Below are 16,737 nucleotides of genomic sequence, written 5' to 3' on the forward strand. Positions count from 1 at the left end.
CTTCCCTCTTGTCCTGCCTCTCATCCCTGTGGCCTAGCTAATTTCTGCTCATCCCTCTGCTCTTAGCCTCAACATCACTTCCTCCAGGAAGGCTTCCATGATCTCCTAAGTCAGGGTTGGCTAAGTCCCTGCTCTGTGCCCCCACAGCACCCTGGAAGTGTCATCCTCGTTACAGGCTGAATGCACTTTAACAAACCTATTGTCCATCTATCACATTAGAGTGTCAGGGCCATGAGTACTGGAAGCTGTGTCTGTCCTGTTCTTGGATGTAGCTCTGGCCCCTAGTAGCACAGGGCTTAGCGTGTGAAACTCTTAATAGACGCTTGCTTGATGAAGGAATAGGGAATGATCTGTGACTCTATGGGTTATGTAATGTGAGTTTGTAAATCCACCCTTGTTGGTAGATTTTCTGCATTAAAAGCCGTTCATTGTGCAGCGTTTATCTCATTCTCATCTCCTGCCCCTGCAGGCAGGTCTCAGGGCTGTGTTCACTTCTCTCTTGGGGCCAGGCCTGCATGCTACATGTTCACACTGAACAAAAGCTGTTGTCCGAAAAAACCCGTCTGCTGTTGACTCCAGCTGCAGAGGATCTGTGCTGGGTTCTCCCTGAAAAATCAACTCTGAATTTTCCACAGCAAATATTTGCTCCCATTCTTCTACTTTCCCAGAATGTTTCTGGGCTGCCCCATCCTCCCTCTCTTTACCAGGTGCGTTGTATCTGGGAAGATGGCTCAGCATAAGTCCCACAAGACAGAAGCAGGAAGGCCAGGAAGGACATAGTCACAAAGCATATTCAAAGGGCATTTTATAAATTTATTGTATAAGCCCCAATTATTCTAGAGCAGAAGTAGAAAGGCGAATTTATGTTGCAAAATAACTTCATAATGCACTCACAACCATATGGAAATGATATGGAACCCTCTGCCTTAGATATTATCCAAAACATACATCCTCCTCTTTCATGCCTAAGGTTGGATTTGAACTAAGAATGATACATCAAAGACAGCGTATATGTTCTCTATGGTTTCTGAAGCCTACACTTTTTAGAGTAAAAACAGACCCAACAGTTGTCTCCCTGGTGTCACTGATGACTTACCCACCTGTGGACCCCTCCCCCCACCCACCCCCAACTCCTTCACCCCTGCCTTTCACTCTTTAGACATCTCACAGCACAAAGGAAAGGGAATTTTCATAGCAGAGGTCACTGTCATAAACTAGCCTGAAAGCCCAGAAAGTGACTTAAGAAGCTCACCTTCTCACCTCTAGCTATTAAAGACAAAGGGACGGTGGACCAATTGCTCAAGACCTGGCTCCGGGTTCTAGGAATTTCTTGCCCGCTGTGCCTGTGGTTCAGCTGTGCTTACCTGTGACGATGCTGAGTTGGGGACAAGGATCTTCCCTTAGCTCTTTGAAATGGCTGATACTACAGACAGAGCTACTTTTTTTTTTTTTTTTTTTTGCGGTACGCGGGCCTCTCACTGTTGTGGCCTCTCCCCTTGCGGAGCACGGGCTCCGGACGCGCAGGCTCAGCGGCCATGGCTCACGGGCCCAGCCGCTCCAGGGCATGTGGGATCTTCCCGGACCAGGGCACGAACCCGTGTCCCCGGCATCGGCAGGCGGACGCTCAACCACTGCGCCACCAGAGAAGCCCGACAGAGCTACTTTTAACATAATCAACCTAAGCGCAGAGGAAGCTGGGAGATAGCAGCTGAGGAAGGGGAGGAGGGGGAGGAGAAAGAAGAGAAGGAAAGGGGCTGCAGATGCCAGGGTCTCAGGGCAGCAGGTGGATAGTAACAAGACACTGGTTTCCAATTTTTAGGTTTCATTTTCCCTTGATGAAAACACGGGAACTTTCTCTCCCAGGACAAATGTCTTAAGCACACATGCAAAACAGTTTGCACGTGGACTCCCCTGATCCAGGCCCAGAATAACCTGTCTGTGGATCCCAAGTTAAGAACCCCTGGGCGGAAACTAACACACCATTGTAAAGCAACTATACTCCAATAAAGATGTTAAAAAAAAAAAAGAACCCCTGGGAATTCCCTGGTGGACCAGTGGTTAGGACTTGGTGCTTTCACTGCTGTGGCCCAGATTTGATCCCTGGTCTGGGAATTAAGATCCCGCAAGCTGCGAGGTGCAGCCAAAAAATACATTAAAATAAAAGAACCCCTGAGCTAAGAGGGGGATCACACCACAGGTCCTAATCATTGGGGAATGGAGAAGAACTTAAGCAAGCCATCCCTGTCAGTATCCCCTGAGTCACCAGAAAAGGGCTGTCCCAAGAGCACGTCCCCCGGAGTTGGCACTGGAGCCACATTGTTTAAGGCCTCAGGAAAGACAGGGTCAGATGGTAGAGGAACAGTGCTTATCACACTGAGTTGGAGCTGGCTGTCCAGGCAAGTGCCTCGACTCGCTAGGACAGAAGCCACGCCCTACTCATCCTTTTATCTCCAGCCCTCCGTCTGTGCCTGATGCCCCTTAGATATTTCTTGAATCGAGTAGGTGAGTTAATTTATTTGTAAATGGGGGTGTGTAGAGGTAGGGTTATATTTCAGGGAACATGTGGCATTTCTCTGTGCCCTATGCCAGAAAATCAATAACTCAAGCTATTCTGGCCATTGGAAGGGGTCCTAGAGCTAGAAAATTTGGGAGTGTGATAGGATCCCATGAGAGGGAAAACACATCCACAATCAGTTCATGAATTGAATCTTGCATCTTAAGGCAGGATGTTTCAGATTTTAAGGTGTATAAGAATCACTTGGGATCTTGCTAGAAATGCAGTCTCAGGTCCCACCTGAGTAGATCTTAACTCACTGAATTGCAATCTGCATTTTAACAGGATCCCCTAGTGATACTGCTGCAGCCAGATTGTAGACCAGACCTTGAGTAGCAGGATTCTAAGGAATCCTAATGGCCATGTAATCAAACATATGTACCCCTTTACAGATGGGGAAAGTGAGCCCCAGGAAGAGCTTCTGACTTTGACTAGGTTGGTAGAGCTGAGACCAGACCTTACAACTTCCGACCTGGGTAGTGGATCGCTTCCACTATCCAACATGAATACTCACTTGTAAGACAGTGTGTGTGTGTGTGTGTGTGTGTGTGTGTGTGTGTGTGTAGTAAAGAAAAGGGAGAGCGGCACCCTAGATCTCCCCTGGGTAACCCCAGGACCTCCCTACCCCATTTCTAAGTGGGAAGCTGATGTCCTCCTTTTCCCCATTCCCCTTGTTCTCTTCTAAAAGCTTGGAGTAGAGGCTAGAGAAAATATTGCTGGGGTCAGGAAAAGTCCAATTCCTTTCTTCCCTCCACCTGACAGAATAGCAAGTGGTTAGTACAGATAACATCCACCATTAATATTTGATTAGTATCCAGAGAACTGACATTGCAGGAAGAGTGTGACATCATACTCAGGGTGACACCTTCTAATCTGCCTCCCAGACCCCATCTCCTCCTGCCGTTCATGAGAAGTTTCTCAACTGGTGAGCTGCAGCTGTATTCATCTCCTAGAGTTAAGATCATGAAATAAGATGATGTTAAAACGCACAGTGTGACCCTCTGACTTTATCCAGTCAACTGGATTCATTCTTCAGACTACCTAGAGGTAGAATATGATGAGCAGTACTTCTATCCAAATTCTGACAACCTGAACTCTAAAGAAATGACACAGGGAAAATTTTTAATGATTTAAAAGTAGAATGCACAAAACTTAGGAGACCTCAGAGGCCACGTGATCAAGTATCCCACCCAATGCCTGAATCCCCTCCACTATATGCTATTGAATACAATGCCCGGATCCACCAGGCGTTTGACTCATTAGGCCTCCTCCATGCCATGCCGATGTCTCCACACAAAAGCGGGCTCGACACCCTTTCACTCCGTCTTACTCCTGAATCACTGCTCAAACTCACTCCGTGCCCTGTACGTCAGCCAGCTCCCAACACTCCCATCCTCTGCTCCTGTTTCTCATAATATGTATGAACCTGGTTTGCCCTTTGCATCTGCTGTTCCACCAAGAGAGGACCAGATTGAAGTGAATTGGAACCAAGGAGAGGAGCCGGGGTCATAGCCAGTCAAGGAAGGGCCTCCTGTTTTTCTTGAGCTGACCTGCCTTTTAGAGTTTCTATCCATAGAACCCTAACACTATTTTCTCTGATCTCTTTGAGCTCTGTCTTCTCAATGTTAAGTTCTGTGTCTGACTGCTATCTATTTAGCCCTTCTGTACAGAATAGCCCTTCAGTTCAGAGTAGCATTTTTCCCATCCTCAAGAGGCGGAGGTAGTTACAGTGGTACCCAAACTTTAGATACCTGTACCGGTGGTGTAGGTTAGGGGTTGGGGGGGTCTTCATTTTAATGAGCAGCCCAAGGGATTCTGCTGCCAGTGGGCAGGGGGCCTAATTTAGAGAAATATTGATGGGAATTTTGATGTCAGACATATTGCAGCTCAATTCCTAGTTCTGCAACTTACTACCTGTGTGACCTTGAACATCTTACGTCATCTTGATAAGCCTCGGTTTCCTCATCTTTGTCAAAGAGATGATAAAACCCATCTCTGAGTGTTAAAACCATGAAATGAGGTGATGTCTATAAGGTGCTTCGTATCAGTCAAGGCAGGTAGAAAGCACTCAATGAATATGAGCTGGCATGCCTATTAGCGTAATTTCTTCTTTTATCTTCAGGATAGGGAAATTATTAGCAGGTAATCATTGATCTCATGTCCTTTTCAGCAGACTGAGATTTCTAATAGATGTTGGTACGTCTTCTGATCACATTTTCCTCTGAGTCTTGTGATTCGTATTGGTAATTTATTACCATTTCCATGCATAACCATGGACCTTACACTTAGTAGGGGATCAAAAATCGCCAAATATTTTGCATCGAGAGAATGCCATCTGGCTAGGCCTTCTGTGCTACATTCCCATGGCAACACCACATCTCTTCTTCTCACGCTTCCCCCAAATGCTCTCCAGCATCTTGACATTATGGCACTGATTCAGTTCCCTCCTGGCCCGACCCTTCCCACTGCCCGGTTCCAGTGAACAGCGCCATCCCACAATGCCTTGATGATACCTGCCCGTTTTCATTTACTTCTTTGCATTAAAACGTCCAATTCACTTCATCATACAATATATGCTCTAGGCATAGATTATGTTTTAAACAGAGAAATAATGAGAGGAAGCTGGTGAAATGGGCGGAGGAGTTGGAGTGGTGGGCGGGATGCGGCTTTGACAACCAGGTAAGAGGGAATCACCTTTTCCTTTCACAGAAGGGTTCAGTTTAGCTTCCGTGGTGGTGATCAAATGATTAATTCAGAAGAATTGAGCCTACACTATGGATAAGTTACATTCCAAGTGCTCCATCAATGAATGATACACATAGCGACTGCACAGAGCACACACGGGTAATTATAAGGGTCATGGGGCTCTGGTGTTCAGGTCTGGAAGGTGATAGAGTGTGGGGTTAGAAGCAAAGGCTCAGGGGCTGATTCTGACACTTATGCACTGATGTGACATTAGGCAAGTCACGTCAGCCCTCTGAGACTGTTTGCTCTTCTGTAAAGTTCAAGTACATACATCTTACCTCGTAATATTGCTATGATAATTAAGTGAGATAAAGTATGTTGAGCACCTAGCATGGCGTCCAAGACATAGTTAGGGCTCAATAAATGTAAGTTGATGGTACTTCCTTATTCACCAGTCCCTCCACTGGGACTTCGATACGGCTCATAACCAGGTGGGAGAGGAAAGAGTGTTCCATTCTGGTCCTTTTTATCTTTTGAACCCTGGTTCTCTGGTGTCCTCTTATCTGTTGGTTCGTGTCGGGCTGGTCACGTCCTTGTAGCTGAGCTGATATACTAATTGCAGGGAGTTCACGGCCTCTCTATCTATCTACAGTTTCTCAACCTTCAGTCTTGAAGGTACAGTGACTTGCTGGCTTTCCCATCCAAGCTTTGTCTCCTGAGTTCCTAATTGCATTTGGATAACCAGGCACACACTTGCCTTTCAAGAGAGACATTTCTCTCTCAAGGCAGATAGAAATACATGGGGCCTAAGCACCACATCTGTGAGGAGCTTCTCCAACCCCAGCCCCGAATCTGGGGTCGTTGCTTTAGGAAGGTCTTATAGACCCGTGAATCCCAAATCTGGCTGGTCATTAGATTCACCTGGGATGCTTTCGGAAAATACAGCTTCCAGGATCCCACTTCTGGTCCTTTTGAATTGAAATTTTCATGGCTAAGAACGATTGTCATAAGAACACCTGGAGTTAGGCACATACAAAGAATAACTTCTGAAATGAACATTGCCTGGTAAACGGATGGCTGTTACATCAGATGGATGCTCCCTTTCACCTGGGATAAGAGCCAAAGAACACGTGCGTTTCCCACCTCACGCTCCTTCGGGAGGGTAACACAAGCTGGCTTTAGACCCTATGTCTAATGTCTCTTGAGGACTCTGAGAGCCTTCATTTCTTGCAAGTGCAGTCACTAATGACTGATTTTCTTAGGAAAGAGTGTCTTCCAGCACTCCCTATAAAACCTCTTCAGCGCTGCCCTTGCCTACGGCCAGTGCTCTGAGCTAGAATTGTAAAGACAAGTCTTCCACATGCACTTCATTGGCTTACATGGCCTACGGTTCCCTAAGAAGACGCCCACAATTTATATCCCAGCCAAAGAGAAGGATGGGTGGGCCAGCTCCACCTCTGGGAAGAAGAGGAGGAAGAAGAAGGAGGCATATTTTAGTTACGTGGGGAAAGTCCTAAAGCAAGTGAGTTGGGACTCTCTTTATGCAAACTGAGAATGGCCAATCATGTTAGTGGCCCTGGGTGTGACCTTGACTTCAACTTCTGGTGCAGGAGTCCTTCCTCACACGTTGAGTTCCTGAAAAGTTGGTTGCAAAACAGCTGCTATAAACTGGATCTGTGAATGGCTGCTATCTTCTCCTACTTGCCTTTCTTTCTGTTGGCAGCAACTCTGAACACCTGAGCCCTTGGTGTCTCCCTTTCTTGTATCTGTTGACAGCTAATCTGTTAAGTGATTCTTAATTGCCCTCCCCTTTTCCTGCAGAGAGGGGATTCACCACCTCATCTATTCTGTCGCTTTGAAGAGTTGCAAATAGCAGGTTTTCATTAAATGGTCATCTATATTATACTTAGAAATTTCTTTCAGTAGGTAGGCACTTGTTCCTTTTTCCTGCCCACCCAACACCTCACCCCATGGCATACAAATTGTAGAAAACAAAATCAGGAAAGTCTTCCCCTTCAAGAGAAGCTATGGGGAAGACAGGAAGGAGATTCTCTGAAAGATGTGTCAAGCCTTGATTTGGAATATTCTTTTTTTTTTAATTTTTATTTTATATTGGAGTATAGTCGATTTACAGTGTTGTGTTAGTATCAGGTGTACAGCAAAGTGATTCAGTTATACATATACATGTATCTATTCTTTTTCAGAGTGTTGAGCAGGGTTCCCTGTGCTCTACAGCAGGTCCGTGTTGATTATCTATTTTATATCCAAGAGTGTGCATATGTTAATGGGATTTTATTTCTTCGTGCCCATGAAAGCAAGGTTGAGCGCTCATGTCTGTAATTGTACCGAAGCCCCCTGCATTCCAGTAGTATCGTTTGGAATCTGTTGTTTATTCTGGGAGAAGAAGGGAAAATGGGATTAAGGAATGATAGGAGAAGGAGAGAAGGTGTGTGATTCAGAACAGGGTTCTCAACCACAGCACCGTCGACAACGGGGTCTGGGTAGTTCTTTGTGTGGGAGGCTGTCCTGTGCATTGTGGGGTGTTGACCAGAATCCCTGGCCTCTGCCCACTAAACGCCAGTAGCACCCTCCCTCCCAGCGTGACCACCAAAAGTGTCCACAAATAATGCCCAGTGTCCCCCGGAGGGCAAAATCAGCCCCCAGTTGTGAGCTCCTGCAGGAGATTCTGCATTTGGCTGGAAAGGCCTTCGGTGCGAGTACTTGGACCAAGAATTCTTCTGAGCATTAGTTTTTCCTTGGCCTGTCCTTAACCTTGTGGGTCTAGCAGGCCGCCCTGCTTCTTCAAGATTCCAAAGGGTCAGGTCCGTGACCTTGGGTCAGCCTTTCAGGGTGCTGCGAGGATAAAACCAGAGGTCGGTTGGATAAACGTATTGAGTGCCTAAGTGCCAGCCAGACCTGCTGTGGGAGCTCAGATGAAAATGATGAGGGCTCTGTTGTAGAGGGGCTCACGGTCCTGCTGTGTGTGTGTGTGTGTGTGTGTGTGTGTGTGTGTGTGTGTGTTGGGGGGCGCATTGAGCAAATACCTGTAAATTATGAAAACCACGAGGAATGTTTAGAATCCCACCTCAAACCTTTCCTTTCAAGAAACTGAGGCCCAGTGTGAGTCTATGACTCGCTAACGTGATGTCTCGTGTCTAGTTAGGATTAGAGCCCAGGAGGGGTGATTCTCAGGGCAGCGCTCTTTGGACTGTTTCTGCTGCCTCTCTAACTTCAGACAAGGACACTAATGACATAGGCAGTGTGTGACACAGGCTCTGAGAACAAAAAGCGCTCTGGTCCTCAGTGGGGTGATTGTGTGGAATGCAGATAAGCCAGAGGTGGCACTTGGGGAAGAGCCTTAAAGGATGGATGGGATTTGAAAGGTGGAGCTGGGTGCAGGCATGGGAGGTAGAGGTGACAGATACACAGTGGCATGGGGACCGGAAAACATAGGGACACACCTGAGGAAGAGCATGTATTCCCAGCTTGGCTGGAGATCCTGTTGGCACAAGGAGGTAAGGCGGGAATTAGAAAGCGTTAAATGCTCACTAATATGAATATAGAGTGTGAAAGTATACTGGAAGCTAAAACTATATTTTCCATCTTCAGAAGGTGCCGGATGTTAACTCTGCTTCTATTAGGAAAAACCAAGGCGCAAAAGTTGAAGTGACCAGAGTTAGTTTGTATTATCCAAAGGTTATCTTTCTCACATACCTACAAATTCCCTTCCCTGCCTCTTCCTCAGAGAGAGCTGACAGGTACAGTGGCCTAGTTTCCTTCATCACATCTCTACTGTTGTCCCTTTGGGTGGGTCGTACGTTTCCACGGACACACGAATCCACAGAAGCCATGGGTACTCGGGTACTGGGTTGGACCATACGTTCTTGACTATGGGAGCCTTCACTTCTCTGTCTCACCCTTATGCTGTTTCTGTCCCAGACCCACCCAGGCTTCAGTGGGTGCTCCTGGATCTTGGATGCACTGGGAGCTCTGGAGGGTTGGTGGCTGGAACGGGTTAGCCTGGAAGCGGTTAGACTGTCCCTCTACAACCACAGAAGAACCGTCACCAGCAGAGAGATCCTTGAGGCAGTCAAGCAGAGATGCTCTCGGAAGAGCTTGGGAATAAATGAAGTGAATCTGAATGGCCCTGTTGTTGAAATGATTACACTTGTCAAACAAAATTGGGTCCGTTGGAGGACTGAGCTGGAAGATGAAGTAACTGAGAAGAACCCGTTGCAGTGGTGGTCTCGGTGTGACACACCTTGTCTCTCTGGGTCTTGCATTTTTAGCCTCTGACTTAATTTGTGAAAATAGATAAATAAATAAAGGAAAGGCACTTTCTCTTGTGTGTGATGCTTGCTTATGGTTTTTAACATTTTTTCTTAAGCACGCATCTGCCCTGTTTTGAGCTTACCTATTGTATTTTTGGACACAATTCAACATGTTACACTGTGGACTTACCGTCGCTCCCCCCACTCCAGCCCCCAAGGTAGGGGATGCTGCACTGATATGAACTGAGGATTTTTTTTCTTAATTTAAGCACCCCTACCTTGACTTACGGAAACTAAAAAATAAAGGGAAAAGGGGTCTGTTTGCTCTTTGAGTATAAGACCCATGACGTTGTTTATCTATATAGCACCTAGCATAATAGCATGTATGTAATAAGTGTCAGTCAAATGTAAAAGCTGGTCCCAACCATGGAAAAACCAATTATAATAGTAGTATAAAAATACAATAACTTAGGAGCAGAAAGAATAAATGGGCTGATAGATTTTATTTATTTTTATTTTATTTTTTATTTTATTTTTTTACATCTTTATTGGAGTATAATTGCTTTACAATGGTGTGTTAGTTTCTGCTTTATAACAAAGTGAATCAGTTATACATATACATATGTTCCCATATCTCTTCCCTCTTGCGTCTGGGCTGATATATTTTAGACATTGTGGCCTGGGTATGTGACATGAAGGCAAAGAAGGGGGGAAGGATTTGGGGCTGAGGGAACGGCATAAGCAAAGGTCCTGAGGCCGGCAGGAAAGCTTTCAGCCTGTTAGAGAAACTAAATGAAAGTCAGGGCAGCTGGGTTCTAGCAAGCAAGAAAGAAGTACATTAGGAGATGAGGTTGGAGAAGAAGCCTGGGGCCGAGTCATGCAGGGTTGGTTTGTTATTCCAAGGGCAGTGTGAAGCTGCTGAAGGATTTTAACTAGGGAATTGACATCTTGTTTAGGTTTTTGTTGGTTTTAGTTGCGGTTTACCACACAGTAAGGTGTATAAATCTTAAGCATACCTCAAAGTTTTACATATATATGTTTATATATAGTCAGAATAAGACACAGCACATTTCCTTCACTGTTGCTGCCGTGTCAAGAATAGATTCAGGAGAATGTGGAAATGGGAAGATTTGTTCGAAATGTTTTGCGTGAGTTCAGTGGAGGGATGATGGTGGGTAGCAGTGAAAAGAAGTGAGGAGATTTGAAATAGAATTTGAGATCAAATCAATAGAATTTGCGAATGGAATGGATATGAGAAGTGAAGGAAAAAGTGATGGTTTCTAAGTTTAGGGCTTGAGCAGTGTGGTGGACAGTGGGGCTGGTTATAGAAATGAACACGACTCTAGGAAGGAGGACAGGTGTTTTGGGAGAGGTGTAAATTGAGATTTGCATTCCGGACAGGTTAAGTCTTAAATACCTGTGAAACATGCAAATGGAGATGTCAAATAGGTAGGAAGGACCAAAGATACAAATTTGGGAATCAGCATAAAATAGCAACATATACATCAGCAGGAATGGGTGTGATTACCTAGGAAGATGGGATAAAAAGGAAAAGAGAAGACAATTCAGACCAAGACCAAAGAAATTCTAATATTTAGATTCAGGTAGTGGAGAACAGACAAAGGAAACAAAGGGCGGGAAATGTGAGAAATCAGGAGAGGGTAGTGTCATGGAAGCCAGGAGAGGAGAAAGGGGTCCAGTCCACTGTGCACAATCCTGGGGAGAGTGTTAAAATGAGATGCTTGTGTCTGTTGCACTTGGTGACAAGGGGATCATGGTGCATTGAGAAATCTGCCCACTGGAGCAGGGAGGGTACCAGCCAGATTTGAGCAGGTTGAAGAGTGAATGGGAGCTAGTCAGTGGAGACAGCTTTTCTGATGGTGTTGAGACAAAGGGAGAAATTTAGCACTGAAAGGGAACAGAGACTTGGGCTGGTAGTTGGAGAGTCACTGGGTACAGAGATTTTGAAGATGATAGGTACTAGAACGCCATTGTTTGCTCATGGGAATTCTCCAGCGTAGAGGGAGATTCAGAAGAATGTAGAAACAGGCAAAGGACCAAGGACCTTGAGAAGGTGATGGTGGGGATGGGATTCAGAGTAGAAATGAAAGAGGAGAAAATGTGTACAAACATGGGAAGTTTAGAGATTTGGTATGAAAAAATGAGGAAATTAGTACTTTTTTTTTTTTGAGTGAAACAAGTGAAAGTGGAGGAGGGACATATCTTGCAGATAAGATATGAAGTTGTCTAAGGGACTAAGAGTGTGAAGCTTGGACATCTATGGACAAATGACTGCCCAGGACTAAGCACCTGCTTAAGGTCTGTGGTCATGAATTGAAAGCAAAGCCAGTCTTGCCGTGTAAACATTCTGCACCGCATGTATCTGCTCCAGTGCCTGGCTGCAGAATGCAGAGTGTGGGTTCTGCAGAGTGAACTAGGGAGAGAGGAGCGAGGGAGCTACTGCATGATGCACCGTCCAATCCAGGCCAGCCAGGATGTGGCGGGGAGGAGTGGGAAGAAAGGGGCAAGAACCTCATGGGATTCACAGAAGGCACGGAAGATGTCAGGCCTGTAAATTGAATCTCAGAGAAGGAATTGTCTCTCTCCAGCACTGTTTCGTGTTAGCAGGAAGCCCCATGAGGGCTCTTGCCTAAGAAGCAGGGGTGACACCCAGTGACCACTCCTTGAAGTGCACCTTCTTGGTTTTATGTTGTCAGCAGACCCCAAAGCCAGCTTGTATGAAGTGATCAGGGGGCATTCTGCCCCACTTGGGAGGCACTCAAGCCCTCCCCGATTCTCTCCACAGTTGGACCACTGGCCCTGCGCTCTCTAAGGAGGTAGAGATGCTGCTGCCCAGGTGGGTAACTAGACGTGGACAATCGAGGCATTGAAGGCAACCTGCGGGCTATAAGCCCAGACATGGGCTTCCCTGCTAGGTTTCTGCCGTCCTGGGGATCCAGAACAAGCATCTTAGGATGGCTTTGGGAATGCCTAAACCCTTAGGGTTTAGACAAATGCCTGGTAGTGACACAAACCTCTTCCAGCCCACGGTTGTCCTGGGGAATTGTCAACCCAGCTGACTCAAGAGCTGAGAGGGTCCTAATGTCTCAAACTCCCCCGAGATTCTCCTTCCCCAAGCACTGGGGTCTGACTTAGTCTAGAGGGAAACACAGTTTCTCCCCAAATCCCGTCACCCATCACAGGTACCAGGCTTGACTTCTGGGCTAAGGATTTGGTTGCACCTCAGTTAGGAGCTGTTCTGTACTCTTGGCAAAAACACTTAAAATTGTCAAAACAGTTTTTTTTGGAAAGACGTCTAAAGACAGATTTCACAGCCTTCCTCTCTTGCTCTAGTATTTTATTACCCCTCTTTATTATTTTTAAAACTTATTTTCTATTGAGCTAACATTGGTTTATAACATTGTGTCAGTTTCACACGTACAACATTGTATGTTTATTTCTGTATGCACTGCAGTGTCTCACCATCCATCACCGTACAGCTGATCCTCTCTAACCATTTCATCCTCCCCCCAACCCCTGCCTCTTCCCCTCTGATAACCACTACTCTGTTCTCTGTATATATGTGTTTGTTTTGTCTGGTTGGTTTATTTTATCTTTTGTTTATGTTTTTGTTGTTGGTTTTTGTATTCCACATATGAGTGAAATCATACGATATTTGTTTCTCTCTGTCTGACTTACTTCCCTTAACATAATACCCTCTAGGTCCATCCATGTTGTTGCAAACGGCAAGATTTCGTCTTTTTTATGGCTGAGTAGTATTCCATTGTATATATATTCCACATCTTCCTTATCCATTCATCCACTGATGGACACTTAGGTGGTTCTCATATCGTGGCTATTGTAAATAATGCTGCAATGAACATAGGAGTGCTTGTATGTTTTCAAATTAGTTTTTGTATTCCCAGGAAATACAAAGAGGACCAAGGTAGCACACCTAACTCCCTGTGCAGTGACCTAAGTTATCGATACTTTTATTATTCTAATTACCTTTCACTAAGACCTGCTGTTTATCTTTCACTTTAAGAGGTTAGCCAATCCGGTTTTAAGTCCAGGCACAAGGGGGTGAAATGAGGATGTGTCGCTGAGGCATGAACCCTGGAGTGGGGCAGGTTGAGGAAGATGGTTTCCAAGGTGGTCAAGAAATTGAAATGGAGGGAGACTGTCTGACTCACCTCTAATCCTCTTCCCCATCTCTTATCTCACAGTCGCCAGCTTGATCTTGACTTTGAACTTAGGGGCCGCCTGGTGTAGGGGCGAGAGTCTGCACTGAACTTGCAGTCAGGTAGTCACTTGCCCATGTCTGTTTCCACATCCGTACAATAGTGATGGTAATGCCCCCCGCACACAGTTGTGGTAAAAGTCAAGTAATGTACATGAAAGTGTTTCTTATACTGACACAGTATTATTTCCCTTGCTCCACCCCCCGAAACCCCCCACCCCGCCCCCGCTCCATTGCCCACGTGCACATGCCCTAATGTCCCCTGGGGGAAATCTGTATTAATGGTCTCTATGTCCACCGGTCCGGTTGCCTTGACGTAGAGGAAATGCAAATCTGGCCTTTGTTCCCAATGGGGATCCTGGCCCAGCCCTGCCCTCCTCCAGCCTTCTCCTCTCTCGCTGCTTTCTGGTTCTGCTCCCCCGCTGCTGCCAGCCCCAGCCCTTCTGAGAGTTTGCTGGCTTTTGCTCCTGCAAGGCAGACTGGCTTCACTGTGGTCTGTCCACGCCCATAGCTCAGAGGAGGCCTGACGTGCGTGTACACAAACCCCTCCCTGCTGGCCTCTGTCTCTTTGGAAAGCTGTTCACTAGCCCATAAAAGGGCCGGAACACTTCAAACAAGTATTAACTCTGAATCAAATCAGGGATTCAAAACTGCGACTCAAATTCAGATCAACCTTCCTTTCTTTCCAGTGCTTGCTGCCTTATCCTCTCTGAGTGCTTCCTATGGGCTTAACCCTCCTGCCTTAAACCTCCCCCTGGCGGCCACACCCCAGGGGGCTTCCGAGTGCTGGGAATGGGTCTAGAGTTCCTATCCCCACTGCAGAATGACAGTGACAATAGTTAAGCTTTATGTTCATTCCTTCCACAAGTGTTTATTGAGCACCTACTAAATGCCAGGCATTGTTCTAGGAACTGGAGGTCAGCAGAGTAAAGTATAAGACAGTCATGTCCCTGCTCTCGTGGAACTTACATTCTGAAAGGGGAGAAACAATAAACAAATATTTAGTGCACTGTCCAGTAGCAAAAGTGCCATTCAAAAAGCCACATCAGGCCAGGGGAGTGTGGACGATGGGAGATGCTCCTTCAGATGGGGGGATCAGGGAAGACTTCTCGGTAGAGGTGACTCTTGAGCAGCCACCTGACCAAAGGGAGGGAGGGAGCCATGGGAACAACAGCAGCAGGGAGTCCAGGAATATAGGGAATTTTAAAGAAGTGGATCCACCTATTTAACCAGCACGTAGATCGAGAGACGGAAACGAAGCGTGGATCCTGCCCTCCTGATGGCAACCTGCGCCCTGACTTTTGAGCAAAGCCCAGCCAGGATGTAGGGTGAGCTGGGCACGTTTGAGGAATGTCAAAGACGCCCAATTTTTTTTGTATGTCATGCTGTGATGAACACTTTTTTAAAAAACTGTGATACAATATGCATGACATAAACTTGACCACTTTAACCATTTTTAAGTATATGGCAGCGGCATTAAGCACACTGTCACTGTTGGGCAACCGTTAGCACTACTCCTCTCCAGCACGTTTTCATCTTCCCAAATGGAAACTCTGTACCCATTAAACAACAACTACCCATTCCTTTCTCCCTCCAGCCCCTGGTAGCCACCACTCGACTTTCTCTGTGATGAGCATTTTAAATGCATCATCTCATTTAATCCTCAAAACAACTGGAGGCCATAGGTTTTGCTGTCATGCCCATTCTCCAATGGGGACACTTGGAGGAAACTGTCCAAGGTCACACAGCTTCCAAGCAGAGGAGGCAGACCTCAGACCGCAGTTTCCCTGGCGCAGCTCCCGCTCTTAACCGCCTACCTGGTGGGGGTGAAGGATGCCGCTCTGCTGTCCCTCTGACGGCCTGGAGATGGGTCGGGAGGGTTTAGTGAGGGTTACAGGCCATGTGAGGTGCTTTTCTTGCTGGGGCGGGAGGGGGTTTTGGTCCTGCCTGTCTGGAAGGAAGGGGCTGCTGCCCAGAGCTATGGGTTAGGCGCTGGGGGGAAGGTAGGTGATCGACATCTGTCTACCTCACTCCTTTCCCACCTCAGTCTTCGGAGCTGCCTTTCAGGGGATGCTCAGCTGCGCTGAGTGGATGAGCACGAGCGTCTTAGGTGCTTGGCGTCCAGCCTGCCAAGCAGCACTATCCCCATCTGTTATTACTAGGACATAACACAGCATTAGGTGCTGCAAAAGGAATCACCCAGGAAGATCAAATGACACAGATACAACTCTGCAGCTGGCATCAGAAGGAAAGGACAAAACAAAGCGAAAGGATATCACAATGGGACAGGCTCACTTCCAGGACCAGAAGTGTATTTTTGAGGATGGGGTGCACACAGAGTTGGGATAGAGTGGCTCTAGCTATTGTAGCTGTTGCTGGGGCCATGGCAACCTGCTATGTTCTGATCACCCAGGTCACTGAAGAGCTGGTAGTTTCCTGGTTTGAGTGGCCTGGGCTTTGATGCCAGGGAGTCCTGAGTTCCATTCCTGCTCTACCACTTACAAGCTGAAAGAGCTTGGGGAAGTCGCCTTACCCCTCCGAGTCTATTTCCTTCCTTGCAAACATAATCATACCATCTATTCAGGGTTGGTGGGAAGATCAATGAGATAAAGTATGTAGGATGCCCTGATCAGTGTCTGGTACACAGTTGGCGCTCAATAAATGTTCACTCCTGGCCTGGGTGGAGCACGAGCTTGCACCCACCGGCCAGGAACCAAGCCTCACCACGGTCAGCATCACTGCCTGCCTGCTGGCTTCTCCTTGCTACCCATTGAGCTCAGTCCTTGATTTGGGAACTCTCGCTACACCATTTGATGCTCAGATTAAGTGGGGAGAGGCCGTATTTAGGAGTATTGGAATTGTGGGGAGCAGCCCGGCAACCCTCTCTCTTATCTTTTGTTGGGGGGACCTCCCTTGCATGCAGAGATACTGGAAGGCAGGATACTGCCTGTGCCTCGCCTCCTACGGCGCAAGCTGACAGGGCGAGG

Source organism: Phocoena sinus, chromosome 20, assembly GCF_008692025.1.
Source record: "Phocoena sinus isolate mPhoSin1 chromosome 20, mPhoSin1.pri, whole genome shotgun sequence".
NCBI lineage: Eukaryota > Metazoa > Chordata > Mammalia > Artiodactyla > Phocoenidae > Phocoena > Phocoena sinus.